The 17,452-nt window shown below is 40.5% G+C and overlaps 1 protein-coding gene and 1 long non-coding RNA gene across 3 annotated transcripts in view; one reads left to right on the top strand and one right to left on the bottom strand.

Moving 5' to 3' along the window:
* IYD (iodotyrosine deiodinase) overlaps window positions 1-17,452 on the bottom strand; it is a 226,424-nt gene that overhangs the window by 140,469 nt on the left and 68,503 nt on the right. The window lies entirely within an intron of this gene.
* The window catches only part of LOC144761834 (uncharacterized), a 137,145-nt gene that overhangs the window by 57,966 nt on the left and 61,727 nt on the right, over window positions 1-17,452 (top strand). Inside the window, exon 3 of one of the 2 annotated variants that reach the window (XR_013595913.1) lies at window positions 2,909-3,310. The exons of the other annotated variant lie outside the window; for it this stretch is intronic. This is a non-coding gene — a long non-coding RNA (uncharacterized LOC144761834). Of the gene's footprint in view, window positions 1-2,908; window positions 3,311-17,452 lie in introns of those variants that run through there. 2 annotated transcript variants of the gene reach the window in all.

Below are 17,452 nucleotides of genomic sequence, written 5' to 3'. Positions count from 1 at the left end.
TCTATCCTCATTGAAAACGGCATGAGAACATGTCACCAAGCAATTATAACATTCCTATAAGGGAAATCAGCCCTTTTAACAACTCAGTTTGGAAAGTTCATCCTTATAGCTGGAAAAAGATAAATCATGAGTCCCCCCTAGATACAAAGGACAGCATGTAATGACCAGTAATCTGTTTTTACTGCTATTTTATTTCTAACAGCGCTGTGAGACCTTAGCATGGTTAGGCTGTTAATCCTAAGTCCTTAAATATTGAAGTTGAAGATGTTATTTTGGCGCAGGAATGGAAAACCTCATATGGTTTTATCACATTGTAATAACCTGTAATAACTTGCACTTTTAACTATTTGATCTATTTGGTGTAGCTTAACGTATGATAAATAATTTTTATTCCATTTCATTTTATACAATAATATAGAAAGATGATTCGAGTAAAAACTGCACTTTTTGAATTAAATGCACAATGGCACTTTAAATGTAGGAAATTATAAAGTAATGTAGTAAAGATAGTTTTGTGGAAGATTTTTACTGGCACAAAAGAAGCGTTGTTTTAATAAAGAAAGAAATATGATATGAAATATAAATTATAGAATGAAATGCCGGTTTAGTGAGACTGTTGTGACATCAATGAGTTGGTATGTTACGTTATCCCCAAATATCTATAATACTAGCAATATATTGTCTTGCACTTAATGATTGAAGAAAACAGAATTGCTCCGTTTTGTATTTATAAATCTACTTTCTTAACCAATCCAATGTATTTTATATATACTCTTTGATTGTAATATTTTTTATTAATTGACAATAAAAGAAAATATTATTTTTAATAAAAATGGAGCTCTTTGTTCAAACCTAGTCAAATACACAATTTTTTTTACAAACAAGTGTATTTTGTATAGATTTTACATTTGTTCCACAAGTAACCAGTTTTATCAATTTTCTCCTCATGCAGAAATGTTTACATTATGTGGTGCAGCCTTGCATTTCCCCCTACGATGGCGCTACGTTTAACAACCTAGCGCCAATGCAGGCACCCTTGAACCAGAGTGCAAGGGTGTCTGTGTCCAGGGGAGGATTGGTTTTGTGTAGGAAGGTGTCCCTCCATGCACATAAACAATCCTAAAATGCCATTTTGTAACTTTCATGTGTGCTGCTACATGCAGCACACATGGAGAAAGTAAAAACGAGGAGAAATAATGCATTTCTCCTCATTTTGCCAGCTTACGACAAGGATTTTCCTGGTCTTAATTTTGGCACTGCCTCCTATGTCAAACCACAATGTACGTTTTCACCGAAGAACATTGAGTTCAAAGGATTTAACATTACTCTGTTTTATACAGGTCCCTCATTTTGTCATATTCGTACCTACCATTTTATAGTGCCACAAAAGAAACAATTAACTTGACTGTAAAAAAAGAGATTAGGAAGAGGTGAGGGAGCATCTTTTGTATATAGTTCAAAATTGTTGGTGACCTTATTTTAAGGGGTCCTTTCTTAAAGGACAATTTTGGATTCTACTCTCTAACTCTTTTACACATTTACAGAACACAATTCCTTAAAATCTTAAAACGTAATACAATTGCAAGGAAAGTACTAGTTTTTACCACCATTATAAAGCATACTGCTGTACCTTTACCCTAATACACAACTCAAGCATTTACAATACCATCAGGTCATATCTTTTTGTGGGTTTATCTTGATACTCTATCTGAATGAATTATACACAGGTGGTTCGAATTGATCCACGTTATCAGACTGAAGTGGTGAGTGATTTCAATGTCAACACAAATGAAACGGCCTGTCCATGAACTAAACAAAGTTGACTTTAAAAAACACATATTGAGCATTTCATTTTAGGTAACTGCTTAGGGTAGCCTCACACAAGCCAAATGGCTTTCTGATTAGATCGCAGATAAATCTAGTATTTGTGCCAGCCAGTCATCCTTTCATGAAGTCAGTTTAATTCGTTATTTTAATGAATGTATGACCAATATTAGATACAATACTAAGATATTTTCACATATATTGGGCAATAATGATGCATTAATGAAATTTGCTGCAATGTCAATTTTCTGGCCCTTATCAGGCTAAGGCAGACCTACAACCACAGCCGTAATTGATTTCCAACAAGCATGCTGTATAAGGTAAATCATTCAACAAACACTGGCAAAGCAAATAGATATCGCCTATGGGAAAGCTATTGGCTTTGGCAATCAGGTGAGGATGGGTAACAGGAGAATAAAAAAAGCAATATGAAGCAGCCAGTGCTGGCCACTTCAATGTGGTTTTTTTTTACTTCTGGGGGAGGGAAAAGAAACACGGATGGGGAGGAGGCTGTTCAGGGGAAAAGAAACAGTGATGGGAAGGTGGATGAGGACACTAAACATATTAAATATGTGCTGAAGGAAAAGGAAGTGAAGCATGGCAAGAGCTGCCAAATTAGAAGGAAGCAAAGAAATGGTAAGTAATGGGCTGGTTCTGATGACGCATTAATGCAATAATGTGCAGAATTAATGTGTAGGCTTTAATGAAAATAGATGTGTTAAAAGGTAAAAAAATGTAGTAGGCAACCATATGTACTCTCTATGCTTCAATAGCTGAAATACATAGTCTAACAAAAGTTGACAGGACTGAATAATGCTGACATAACAGAATTTGTTTTATCTGACCTCACTATGGACATATTTTTCATAACGAATAATGTTTTCATATAACTTTGCTTCTGCTTACACAAAGATCACTGTTAAATAATGAATGGAGTCTTGTTGTTTAGTGAGGTAATGAAATTCACATATGAAAATGCAGCATTTCTAAAGGGAATGAATGATGTGAAAGTCTAAGAGAGTTAACATTGTATTTGATAAGAAATGTTTCAGTCGACATTGCTGTTTGTGGACTATTGTTCTAGTGAGAAGACGAGGAGTGATCCTGTTCCCATGAGTGTATCGGAAGTTGAATGGTCGACCGAGGAGAGAAGAAGCAACATGAAGATTACAACAATATTTTGTTTGTTTATAATAGTGTGTGTTCCTAGAGTAGCCATCCTAACTGCTTTCCCATTTTCAAAACTTGTCTATGCTACTCTGAGACTCTACTGAGTTTCTGACCCTCTCTCTAGGGGAAGTTCTGCTTTGGCCAATTACCAAACTATTGAACTGATTTTAATGCTGAAACTTTATGCTTTATGATTTCTAGCACTCTGGAACTAGAACTCTGTATGGCTTCTTCCCATTCCTGGAGTAGGGGTTCTTTCCTTAATGGAACATGCTGAATGCATTTGTATTGCGATTTATTGATTACTTATTCATTATTAAAATTCTAATGAGATTCTAACAACTGAGATTTATTAAATTAACTTGTCAGCTTAATATAGATGATTTACTAAAGATTTGAATTATAAAACCCTTTAACTCATAATAAGCTCTCATTATTGATTAAAATATAGATTAGAAAAAGGTGTTGTAATATATGTGATGTGCGGCTTTTGGTTAAACTCAGCTAATGTCAGAGATCCATTGGCCTGTTGAGTAATCATCTGAGATTTCTCCTTGATGAAAGTGGTAAAAATTCTTCTTCTGGTAAACCGATATATTTAACTGAGATCCCCTCTCCACCAGTTCCAAGCACATTATAGAACACAAGCATCTTGCAAGCAAGATCACATGCGCTAGCGCATGCTCATATAGGCAAAACCTAAATATCGAGAGCAGGTGCAGGCTTTGATTATGAGTGGGTTGGTGTTTTTCAACCCCCGCATAAGCACTCTTTGCGCAGGGGTCTGGATTACTAGTTGGGTGGTATTAACCACATCTGGTAATCACCGGGTGGCTGAAATGTCTCACCCTTCAGTAAATTTGGGCAGGTGAAACCTGCTGGAATTTAACTGGAAAAGTGTACAGGATTAATCATAACATGGGTTTGGTGCATCTGCATGTTATTACCCAGAATCATATTTAGCTGATGTGATAAAACACACATGGATTTTAACAAACTCAGAATCATGGCCTCAATGAGGAAATCATCACTATGGCCCTCATTACAAGGGCTATGTTTTGATCCCTGCATAAACAAGAGTTGGCATAGGGATCGGAATTACAAGCTGTGTCATAATTATGACATCCCCGCGGTTTTCCCCAGATAAATTATAGCAGGTAAAACCTTTTGAAATTTATCAAGAGAAAAGGCCTTTAACTTTAATAATGCAAAACATGAAAAATTTGGTGTTAAATGTCAATTCTTCATGTTATGCCTAATTTGTTAAGTTGAAAACCTCAAATTGGAGGTATTTACCACACATGTGTTAGTTGTATTTACGGTGTGTGGTAAATACCCAATCATACCCTATCATATTACGACTAACTTGCAAAAAGGGCCTAAATGTTTTGTGCAATGTGGCTATCACAATTCCACTAAAGAAGCCTTTTTATTTGAGTAGTTTAATTTAGTGTGAACATAACCTGTAAGGGTTTCAGAGCCATGTACATAAAGCAGACAAGTCATGCATAAAAGGGAAAAATGCAATCTGTACATAAAACAAAAAAGTCAAACATAAAAAGGGAAAAATGGAAGCTGAAATAAGTAATTAGCAATACAGAATACAATATAACAATCAGCCTAGCAGATTCAAGCTCCAGGGGTGTCCACAGGAAAATAGTCAGACTGAGTGGCCTCATAGCTACTATTGAAGGAATTTGTCTTGTGAGAAACAGCCTTTACCACGAAGGCTGAACAACGAACAGCCTTTACAACAAAGGCTGAACTGTGCAAGCCTTACCGCGCATATGCCTTACCCACCCATGTGTGTAGTAAAGGCACATGCGCGGTAGGGCGTGCAGACAGGGCAGAAGTAGGAAGAGATCACTGTGAGGTAAATGTGGCTGGGGGGTGGGTCACAGTTATTTTAAGTGGCGCTGGTGGGGTCAGTTTGTTTTGTGGGCTGAGGGTGAGTCAGGGGTGTTTTGAGTGGGGCTGTGGGTGGGTCAGGGTTGTTTAAAGTTGGGCTGGGTCGGGGTACTTTTGTTGGCTGGGGATGGGTGTTATTTTGTGGACTGGAGGTGGGTCTGGAATGTTTTGTGGGCTGGGGTGGGTTGGTTTATTTTAAGTGGGGCTGAGGGATGGGTCGCGGTTGTTTTGTGGGCTGAGGGTGGGTCAGGAGTACTTTTGTGGGCTGGGGTGAGTCGGGAGTAATATTCTGGGTTGGGGACGGGTCGAGGAAGTTTCCAGGGCTGGAGAGGGGGGGGGGAGTTTGGGCAGTTTAAAGGGCTGAGGGGGTTAGGGGTAGTTTAAAGGGCGGGAGTGTTTGGGGTCGTTTTCAGGGCTTGGTGCCATCTTAGGGCTCAGGGTGGGGCAGGGATCGTAATACTTCTTAGGACTTAAGGGGACAGGGTAGTTTTTAGGGCTTGGGGTAGTTTGCAGGGATATGAGAAGGGCGGGCGAAAAAGTTACTGGGGATAGGGTGGAGTGGAGTAGTTTAGGAACTCAGGCAAGGGGCAGGGGTCGGGGGGCAACAATGTATGCTTCCTCTGAAAAAGACTACTTTATTGCACTTTTTTTCCGAGTGGGGAAGCTTCTGATCAGTACTACAGGACTGAGATTGTTATGGTGGTGAGCCAATGATCAGGGCTTTTGGCTTTTGGCTTCAATTGCTTTTTATGAAAAGTTACGGTAAAGACAGTAGGCCTGAGGTACTTATTGTGAACTGCATATGTAAAAGTCAGGAATTTAAGGGTGGATTGTTAGTACTCTTTATTCAAGCCTGCAGCGCGGCGTTTGATATATGGAATCACACAGATTACTGTAGTACGCAAGGGTATTGGTGGTACATACCCCTACTGACAAATCGTGGGGATAAATGATTTGCACAGTAATAATTCTTGTTAGGCGCTCTTGATAGAGACAATAGTTTGCTTTCCCAAGTGTAATTCTGTACACATGTGTGATGGTTGGCTTGTGGAACAGTTTATGCTTAATAGAGAATGCCTGAGTTAGTAATGGCTATAGGCCGGATTGGTTTAGTGGAAAGAGTTCTGTCGGATGCTGATCTGTTTATTATGAAAAGCTATAATAGGTATTTGTTGTGAAAAGCAGTTGTTAAAGCTAATAGACCTTTAATGGTAGATTGGTGTCACACTGTTACAAGCTGTAAACAGGTATTTTACATAAAATCTCACAGATTACTGGGCGAGGCCAGAGCTTTGGTGTTCGTCAGTCAATCTGACAAACCCTGGGGATTGAGGATGTTGACTCTATAACGCTTGTCAGGTTCTTTAAAAAAGATCTAAAGAGATTGTATATTGTTTTGCCAACTGTGCACTTTTGTCCATGTTTGTAATTTTATAACTGGATGCATAATGTTTGGCAGTTAATGTGCACTTCAGAAGGTCTGGGTTGTGTATGGTGTCAAGCCATCGGTGGATGACAAACTAATGATAACGTTTATAGGTCTTATTGGTTCTTGGAAAAATTGTTTAGCCAGATTCCATAGGTTTGATCTGTTTGTTACAAAACGTTATTGCATAGTAATAATGCCTAATGTACATATTGTGCAAAGCATGTGTTAATGGTATAAGGACTTTAAGGGTGGTTTGTTACTGTACCATGTTAAAGTCTGCATACTTGTATCTTGTTACTTCTAGTCTCATCGATTATCTTCACCATTAAGGCCTTTTCGAGATTTACCATGATATGGATCGGTAATCTCACACACATCCTTTTATTTATAAGACATGTCACTGTCATGAGTGTAAAATCTGAAAATTTTGGGGAAGCAACAGTGTGGAGATTGTAGTAGCAAAGCATTTATTGTGGCATTGATAATGTGTTGTTGGGGAAAGCTAATACTACCTGGAATCTGAAAGCATTGATAAGGCATTAGTGGAGGAAGATCATGCGTACCGCAACACTGATAAGTAGGGGTGGGCGGGCAGCTACGCTCCGTCCACGGAGCATGCGTAGTGCCGTCTGCTACGCATTTTGCGGTGCGGGCGTAGTAGCCGGCACTGCGCATGCTCCATGGACGAGCGTAGCTGGCCCGCCACCCGCCTCCCTCCCGCCCTCAGTAAATACCCCCTTCAATGTTTAAATAAGTTTAAAACCACTTACCTGGTCCGCGCGCGTCCCGGGGCGCCCTCGTCTTTTTCAGTGCGCGTCTTGAACCCTAATGCGCATGCGTGGCCGCCCGCGCATGCGCATTTCTCGCTAGAAATGCGCATGCGCAGGCCGCCACGCATGCGCATTAGGGTTCAAGACGCGGGCACTGAAAGAGACGAGGGAGCCCCGGGACGCGCGCGGACCAGGTAAGTGGTTTTAAACTTATTTAAACATTGAAGGGGGTATTTACTGAGGGCGGGAGGGAGGCGGGTGGTGCGTAGTGGGGCTACGCGAAGTGCGCAGGTGGGCGTAGTTTCTCGCCCACTTTGCGTAGCTTCGCGAAGCCCCACTACGCTCACTACGCCCAGGGTTACTGATAAGGCCCTTCTGTGGTAATGCCATACTGCTGAGGTCCTGTAGCAATGAGGCGGTGATGGTAAGGCAAGTTGGCGGGCCTGGGATTCTCAAGGAATGAGAACACATCAGCTAAGAAGCTGGCACTGTTGATAGGCCTGGATGCTTTGGTGAATGGTGATGCTGTAACCCTGCAGGGTCGTACTTTTTTGTTGCTATAGTGGCTTGCTGCTGTGGTGGGCCACCAGTGCGACTCTCAATTAATGCAGGCTGGTGCTAGGTTGGTGACAAGATAGTGAGATCTTAGAAATCTCCCTTGACTTGAATTGAACTTAGCTGTTACACACACTCCAACTTAGATCGTCACCAAGCAGTAGGCACTAGGAGTTTGGCAGAAACTCTCTGGCTGCAATGGTGTGGGTCTGACTGTTGAGACTGGTGTGACTAATGCCAGGCTATATGTGTAGCACCCTGACCCCACCTCCCCTCAGTAGTTCATGCTGTTCTGAGTTCACTTGCATTATTGTACCTCAAGTCAGAGTACATCACGTTTGTGCACGTCCCCAATGCTTTAATGGGGGACCATGATGTTTGGTCATTTAATGTCAGCTGTAGATGATGGATCCTCGAACGGTGTCATGTATGTGCATGTTTGCATTGTGCTAAGTGGATTACCAGGTAATCATTCACGCAGCTCTCTGATGGATGTCACATGCAGTTTTTCTGAGTCCCCAAATAGATCATGATCGTGTGTTCTCCTTTGCATGATTGATCGAGGTAACTATTAGCAGTGATACTATGTGTCTCTCAGACCTCTTTCAAGTGCTCGCCGTCCTTTTTCCCCTGCACCCCCTTGCCCCCCACCCCCCCTCCCAGGGGCGGCCACCTGAGGGATAGCCCCAGGCGCCACAAGCTCTAGCTACGCCTCTGCAGCAATGCATTGGCAATCTTAGTCCAAAGCAGGAGAATGGAAGATCTAAGCTTTTTGATGATCTTTGCGGGCAGAGAATAATTAAAATGATTAGAAGGTTATATTGATATTACTGTATTTCCTCTAAAAGTATCTTGGGATATGCAAGGATGCTTTAAATGAGGCTGCACATTCTGGATCTCTAACTGCATTTAGATATATTTCCAAAATATCAATGTGTTGTCTTGGTCTGAACATTGTACTGCAGTCATTAAACTGGGCAGAGTCATCAGCAGTCTTCTTGGTTCATTTAGAAATATCCAGGAAACCTGCACATGCTTGGGGCATTTATATGTTTTTATCTCTTTATCTTCTCCAGCCAGTTCATTTATGATGTGCATTTTCTGTTGTAATGAGGGCCTTTATGAGACAACTGTACAAACCCTTTGGGTGACTTACCAACACAGGGATGAGCCGAACATTAGCCTCATAGTTTCATCAGCTTCTACGCCATTGTCAAACAATCTCAAATGTTGTTGGACTTTGGCAATGGGAAGCTCTGGCTGTTATCATCCCTCTAGCCTAGTTGAAGTTTCTTGCAATACCAAAAAGGCCTATGGGGAGCAAGAGGATTTGTGACATCTGAGGTTTTCCTGGGCTGGTCCTGTATGCATAGAGTATATATAGATCAATTATCACCTGGTCTGGAGAATTCTACCCTTTCTTCTAATTTTAGCGGAAGACCTCTGTGAACTGTGGGGTTCTAGAAAAGCTGGTCTCTGCCATTCCTGGCACTGCCAGACTGCTGGCCACTAGCTAAAATCAATGCAAAAACCAGCATCCTCTGGCCCAGGAAAATTCACTGGGAAGGAGTCCATATGCCACTGGAGAACAGAGACTTGTCCTCTTCTCAGGCTAGCTAAGGGGGGTTGAGGTCAGTCCATGCACAAATAGACCCATTCCCCTTAGCTTGAGGATCATCTAAGCTTGGTAGAGTCTGAGATACCCTCCATGAGGGGAGAGACACAGGAGAGTATCCGTGGCAGGCTGCTTCAGTAGTTTAGAAACGGGGTTTGAATCAGTCCAGACCATGGTGGGTCTCATATTTTCTTATATTAAATGTGAAAGGGGAAAGGCTGTCAGGACCTAATTAGTACCCTTGCCAGGACTCTCCAGATGATCAGATGGCCACTCCAATTTGGGTTAGGAGCTGCCTAAGGTGAGATGTGTTCTTATTGCTGTGGAACGTTTCTCCTCCTCAGTAATCAGTTCTTCTCTCTCACAATCATTATGGCATTCTAGAAAAAGATGGGTATCCCATCTTCCTGGTGAGGACCAGGCTCTATCAAAGGGGATTTCAAAGGAAGGGGACATATCACTTGGCTCTTCTGCAGTAGTCCCGGAGCCTACACATCACTCTGTTTCCGGACGTTTGTAGAGTTCCCACAAACAAGACCATTGTCCATGGCCTGCTGTGTCTTGCCCTCCACTGCACTTCCTGCAGAACAGAGTTTGGAGAACAACTATCTTCACTGCCCACATCCTACCTATCTACATATTAAGACATAGAAATGCTGCTGTTAACAAAAACACTTTTTGGAAAACAAGGTGCTGACCCTACAGTTTATTTATTAGAGCTCTTTAATTAGAGCAAGAAATCAGTCTTATTTCTAGATTTGTCCGGTATAGTTTATTTGTACCCTTTACTTTTTCTTTACTTTTTCATTTGATCATAAAGATTCAATTGTATGAGAAAGACATCACATTTAAACATTACACATATACTTAATTAATAACATTAAACATAAAAGCAATAATTCATTCTATGCACATACATACATGTTGCACCATTATTATGCAGCAAATACTCAATCTTTGCATTGTATTTCAACAGATGTTTAAAGGATAAAGTCACTTTCAAAAGGAGATAGAAACAAATTCAATGAAAAAAATATATTTGACTATACGAATTAATCAATGTTCTAGTCAATCCAATAATTAATTTGTTCCTTTCTGCTAGAAGTTGATTGCCTCCTTTTTGCCGACGCGTTTCGAACTCGCTATTTCATTTTGCGAGTTCTCATCAGGGCTTTATCACTTGTTGTCTGCAAATTATGTACAAAGAAAATAAAAAAAATAGTAAGTTGGTCTGTACCTTCTTTACATCCCCATTTATATTGCACTGTGCTACTTAGTTACAAAAGGAGTACCTTTGTTCTAGTTTGTAGCGAGTTTCCGGGGTTCACTTTTTCTCTTTGTCTCTGTTAACAGTTTCTGAAAGATGCCAATAGTCTAGTTTTAGTTATTAGCCTAAACGTATTGCCTGTGGCAAAAATGCTATAGACACTCTTGGATTATACCTGTAAGGTGTAGATATTTCGATCTCGATATTAATCGGCACTCCGTGCATATACTTTTCAACTTCTGTCCCAAGATCCTGAATGCGGCAGCGATCCTGTCCGTCTGCCTAAAGAAAATGATCAGTATGACTACTGTGTTCCTATTATATGTTGTAAAAGCCCCGCGCCCAGCATTAGATATGTACCTTGATCTCTGCGCTTTCTCAGTAAGACATCATCAACATCTTTGGGGTATTTCGCGTGAGTTGTTGTATAAAGGACCGTCCATTTGAAATCAATCTCAGTGTGGCCCCTTTCTGTGAAATGTTGGACCATTGGGGCGGTCATCACTTTGTTTTTTATTCGTGACCTGTGTTGTGTTATGCGGAAATTCACCTGCTGGTTGGTTTTTCCGATATACAATTTACCGCAGCCACAGATAATTGCGTACACAACATTCCGGGTCCTACAATTGGAGAACCCCTCATTTTTCCATCTAACATTTTTGTGAAGGAATTCACTGCCCTCAATCGTTGTATCACATGATACACAGTTCCCGCATCTATGATGTCCCTCAATCGGCTTAAGGCCCCATATTGAAAGTAAGTCATGTTTAGGTTTTTCAACCCCAAAGATGTTGATGATGTCTTACTGAGAAAGGAGGCCTATTTAATATTGCGATTTAATAGCATCCAAACAGGTTTGAATACTATGTCTGAAATTTCCAGACTATAAATATCTGACCCACCGCACATTTATATAATGCTCCAAATGAGAGACCTACTGCAGTTGACCCTCAATTAATACACTCTACACGGAGGGACTACATATCCCAGAATTCCAGGAAATCACGTGATGAAGGTAAATACCACGTGTTGCTCAAACATGGCGCACTGACGGTGAGCCGTGGTGTTTGATTGTAGCAGACCAGAGGGAGACGAGACCGGGCAGCAGCTCGGAGTGAGACAGTACCGGGTAGGTAAATATACATGCGGAAAAGGGGAAAGAAACAGCACGGGAGAAGTTGGCGGCTGCTAATTGCTTCCTTCTAACCTTGATAGGATCGCGAATAAGTCATGAACCCAGGGGACGCAGCATAGAACACGCTGCATTTAAAGAGAAGTCGGAGAGAGCACACCAAGCGCAGAGATCAAGGTACATATCTAATGCTGGGCGCGGGGCTTTTACAACATATAATAGGAACACAGTAGTCATACTGATCATTTTCTTTAGGCAGACGGACAGGATCGCTGCCACATTCAGGATCTTGGGACAGAAGTAGAAAAGTATATGCACGGAGTGCCGATTAATATCGAGATCGAAATATCTACACCTTACAGGTACAATCAAGAGTGTCTATAGCGTTTTTGCCACAGGCAATACGTTTAGGCTAATAACTAAAACTAGACTATTGGCATCTTTCAGAAACTGTTAACAGAGACAAAGAGAAAAAGTGAACCCCGGAAACTCGCTACAAACTAGAACAAAGGTACTCCTTTTGTAACTAAGTAGCACAGTGCAATATAAACGGGGATGTAAAGAAGGTACAGACCAACTTACTATTTTTTAATTTTCTTTGTACATAATTTGCAGACAACAAGTGATAAAGCCCTGATGAGAACTCGCAAAATGAAATAGCGAGTTCGAAACGCGTCGACAAAAAGGAGGCAATCAACTTCTAGCAGAAAGGAACAAATTAATTATTGGATTGACTAGAACATTGATTAATTCGTATAGTCAAATATATTTTTTTCATTGAATTTGTTTCTATCTCCTTTTGAAAGTGACTTTATCCTTTAAACATCTGTTGAAATACAATGCAAAGATTGAGTATTTGCTGCATAATAATGGTGCAACATGTATGTATGTGCATAGAATGAATTATTGCTTTTATGTTTAATGTTATTAATTAAGTATATGTGTAATGTTTAAATGTGATGTCTTTCTCATACAATTGAATCTTTATGATCAAATGAAAAAGTAAAGAAAAAGTAAAGGGTACAAATAAACTATACCGGACAAATCTAGAAATAAGACTGATTTGTTGCTCTAATTAAAGAGCTCTAATAAATAAACTGTAGGGTCAGCACCTTGTTTTCCAAAAAGTAGTATATGGTCCAGCTGACCCCACGTCCCAGGACCTACCTCCCCATTTTTACAAAGTTAACAAAAACATAGCATGAATGTTTCTATATTTCCTTGTCTGATACAAAGGTAACCCTAGATTGAAACCCATGTTCTGCCGCCAGGGGGACAAGTCATTTATCTTTAGAGGGATAACATCTCTTTCACTAAGCGAGTGCCGCCAGTAAGGGGGACCCTCGATCTGAGTCTACCGCTGCTGCCTATGTACTACTATTTCCGAATATATCACTGCACCCTAGATAACTATAATTGCGTGCTTGCATTTTGTTATGCCTCCCTACCAACATCAGCCTACCAAAGTCTTCATTGGTGATCCCTTGCCACATGTTCACTTGCCAATGGTGTGAGCTACATTGCCATTCATCCACCAGCAACCATAGTGCTGATCAACGTATTTCTGCTTTATGCAGGAACCCTGCACCTACAACACTGCATGTCGACATCACCAACTGCATGTGGCTTTATAGTACCAACATGTACCATCTTTGCACACACATGGGCCTAACTGAATGTGGGAGGTGCTCCTGGGGTAGAACTGAACAGGAAATGTTTATATGCATGTGATGTGATGTAATGTGATGTATTGACCTTCTTTTTTAAAGACACCGGTGACATAGATTCTGTAGTGTCGATATTTAGAAATATTTCTGCCTTATCTGCTTGCTCCATTTCGAACCTCTGACACCTCAGGGGAAGCTCATCGATCCACACATCAGGGAGCAGAGCCACCCGGAAGCTACTCTGGAGATTGACCTTTTCTATCCAGGTCAACCTCAGATGAAATGTATTTAGCACACTTTGCCCAATTAGTTTCTAGGGAATCAGAAAACATAAAAACAACAACAATGTGAAAACAAGGTAACATTGCAGAAGATGATATAATGCTGAGAATATTGCTAGCACACAAAGAGAAGGCAGACAGGTGTTGGTCACAGTCCATGAAGAAAGAGGGAGTAGACAAACAGATTGGGAAGGAAAGGATTTCAAAAACATTCTATCGGCTCTGCAAGGGAGGTGCCACAGGGCCACAACATTGGACAGGTGGACCACAGCCTATGATGTAAAAAATTATTTCTGGGTTTCAAAGGGATAGACACACTGCAGGGAAATGGTTATAAGAGAAAAGCGAAGATTATAATTTTCATGCAGGGGCAGCGGGGATGCCATTCTATAAAAAATTTCACCTGTGGTAAATATGAGCACTTCCGTGATTAAAGCTATGCTGGAATTAACATCCAATATTGCAATATGTATGACAGCGTGTAGTACATAAAGTTGCTGGGGAACAATTACTGGTGTTATCACTTGATGGGTAAACTCGTTTTAGAACTGCGGCTCCCCAAAAGGCTTTCCTAGCATTAGCAGATCAAACAAATCTGCAACTAAAAACTCAACGCAAAAAAGAATTAGGAGTCAGGTGTACTATGTCTTTTAAGGGTAGCAAATGCTCCAGTTAGGCATTGTGATTGTTAAAATGCTATTTTACTGTGTACTAATTCGATTTTAGGAGCCAGAAAAGTTTTGTGACTGTTAAATGGGATTTCAAATGGATATCGATGTATTAACTGGAAGGGGAGTGTTGTAGGTGTCGCTTCCAAAACCAAGTAAGGGCCACCTGTACGCAGGTTTCAAATTGTTATTTCCTAATGGCCAATTTTTGTGTTTCGCTATTCGGGAATTGCACACACCCATGTATTAATGTGTCTTGGACAAATTCAATTCCTAATGGGGTCGCAATTGACCTACCTCATTAATATTCATGAGGTAGGTCACAATTTGAGATACATTGGGAATCGCTAACAGCACTGGGATGGTGGCCTGCTGAGGGCAGCAGACCACTATGTCTGTGTTTGCTTTTAAAGAAAGCAGCTTTTGTGTTTAAATGCAGCCCATTTTCCTTAAAGGAAAACAAGATGTGTTTCAAAAAGAAAAATGAAAAGTTTTCTTTTCATTTTCTAAGATTGGGCAGTGGTCCGTGAGACCAATGTCTGCACTTAAAATATGTTTTTGCATATATTTACGAAGGGAGGGGATCCCTTGGGGACCCCTTCCCATTTACGAATGAGTTCACCATCAAATTGAACTTGGTGGTAAAAATCAAATGTTTTGCGCCAGCATTTCTGTCTCAAAACTTTTATACTTACCACTGTGAGTTGCTATTAGGAAGGAAGCCCCTTACACGCCCCTTTCTAATACCAAATCGCTAACCCATTTTTTGAATCGGTAATAGGTTACCAAATCGCAAAATAGAATTTGGTACATAGAAAAAGGCTTTTTACCAGTCACAAACGAGCCGATTCTACGAATTGTGCAGTTTGTTGAGAGAAAAAACTACTTCCATGTGGCCTTTGTTATCATATGTATCAATGTTTTGTGACCGAAATCTGACTGCAAAACATTGAAAATGTACCAACACTTCAAGGGAGGTGGTCATTCATTTGCAAAAGACAATGGGTTCCGATGTGACCCCTTCCTCTATGTAAATGAACAAAAAAAGTTTGTTGAAGAGTAGGCATTGATTATCCAGCACAATCTTATGTAGAAAATTGGTCAAAACTGGTCTAGTATTGAGATCTGACTTTTCGAATTGTGGTATTTTAAAAAGAGAAATAAACATCGGTTCCAGAGTGAAACTTTGGCAAAGTCTTTCTTTTTAGCCAATGCGGTTGCTTACCATGGGCAAGGCCTTTGAACCAGTCTCTTGGAGGGCATGGTCCAATGGGGGCCTGTGGAGTACAGTAAGGGCAGGGAGTCACACTCACACACTGTCTTACACTAAAGCACACACAGACACCTATCCATATGGACACTCACTCACACCCATTCATTTACAAGTGCACACACCTACCATTCATAATAAAATACACACACACACACCCATCCACAGCACGCATGTGCAAATACACATGCACTCATACATACACACTTGCACCCAACATTCAATAAGGACTTACCTGCTGCTGAGGTGAAATCAGGTCACGGGAGGGAGAAGCAGAAGCATCCGTGGTTCCTCGAGACTTAAGGGAAGGAAGGTACTGCTGGAAGATCCTGCTCCTCCTCTCATTGGTGACCTTGTCATGGGTCAGCCAATGAGTGGAGGACCTTCACTATCTCATCACAGAATGAGATGGGGTGAGTGAGAGTAGCTGACCCCACCCACTCTATGATAAGAGGTCATGATTCCTCCCACAATGAATAGTACCCTGTGGGTTATTTGCACGGTTGGTGACAAAAGAACATTTGCTGTAGAATGTTTGTGCTTTTTAAAGGACATTGCATTTTCATGAATTTAGAGAGCAATTTGTGATGCCTGTGCAGGGTTTATATTGCATCCCAATGCTGCAGCTTTGGTAAATGGCCAAACTTCCCATTTTGTGTCAGTGACTAGAAGGGCCAGTGAGGGGTATACTCTTTTTGGATCAGCTTGTTGAAATCTTACCGGAGACAGAAGCAAAACAGATTTAAACTTTCCTGTATAATTTATCTCTCCATATGTCTATTGAGAGAGCTCAGTTTACCTTATCCTATATGCCAAAGACATCATCCATTGTGTGCCCCAGGAATATTGAGGTAGGAATTTCAATAGCACCAACAATTATGGAAACAATATCGAAAGGTAAGTAAGTATAGATTTTCTATACCAAAGCAAATATACATGTATATATTTATATATATATATATGTATATATATATATACATATATATATATATATATATATATATATATATATAGTCAAAATGCATAGATGTGGAGTTAAGAATAGTTATCCTATATACTTCATCTATATGCACTAGTCTTTCAATATTTTGTCCCTCATAATTCATTCCATGATATTAGTGTACCACACTATTCCTATGCTCAAAATTCTGTAGTGTAATTATCATCCATAATCAACCATCACCAAGTAAGACATTTAATTTTAATATTACAAATGATTTTGAATCCTTGTCTGGATGAAGTACAAAGTACTCTAAAACAGAAGGAATGCACTCTAGTTGATCTGTTATACATGGGTATCCCAGTCGAAAATATTTTGTGATTATTTGATCTAACTTAAAGCCAGAGAGTCCCCATGATGTTGATTGGAGAATGTAACACTATTTAGGAATCTAAAGCTAAATGTTTTAGGTTAGAGTGCTCTAAATTAAAAAGGGAGAAACAGAAAGACAAGCAATGTAATGTTGAAGCAGAAAGCTTAAACCAACCATTATTAGCCATGAGGCACTTCATTGTCTTCAGTGGAGCTCCCGACATTCCATATGTTCTAATAAACTGTAAAAACCTATAGTGGATATGTACAACTCTAGTGTCTGCTAACTTGACGAAACACAATGTTATCAATGTCTATAGGCGTTATTGATGCCCACAAAATTAGGCACATTTTCCTACACAACCAAACTGCATCTCAATTTTCACTCCATGGATCCCATTTTAATTAAGCCTGGGCGGAGTTCGCAGAGTTTTGCTGCGCATAACTCATTGAAGGCATTGGATAAATGCTGTTTGCTGTGATTTTCAGTGCCAGGTTGTCTGCTCTGTGCAATCATTGCGAACGGCATCATGCACAGTGGGCGCTGCTTTCTTTCTGCTGCTCGAGTAGATTTTTACTCGAGC

This window comes from Lissotriton helveticus, chromosome 6 (genome assembly GCF_964261635.1).
Source record: "Lissotriton helveticus chromosome 6, aLisHel1.1, whole genome shotgun sequence".
NCBI classification, from domain to species: domain Eukaryota; kingdom Metazoa; phylum Chordata; class Amphibia; order Caudata; family Salamandridae; genus Lissotriton; species Lissotriton helveticus.
Note: the sequence above shows the minus strand (reverse complement) of the source record. Positions and strands in the feature narration are given on the sequence as shown.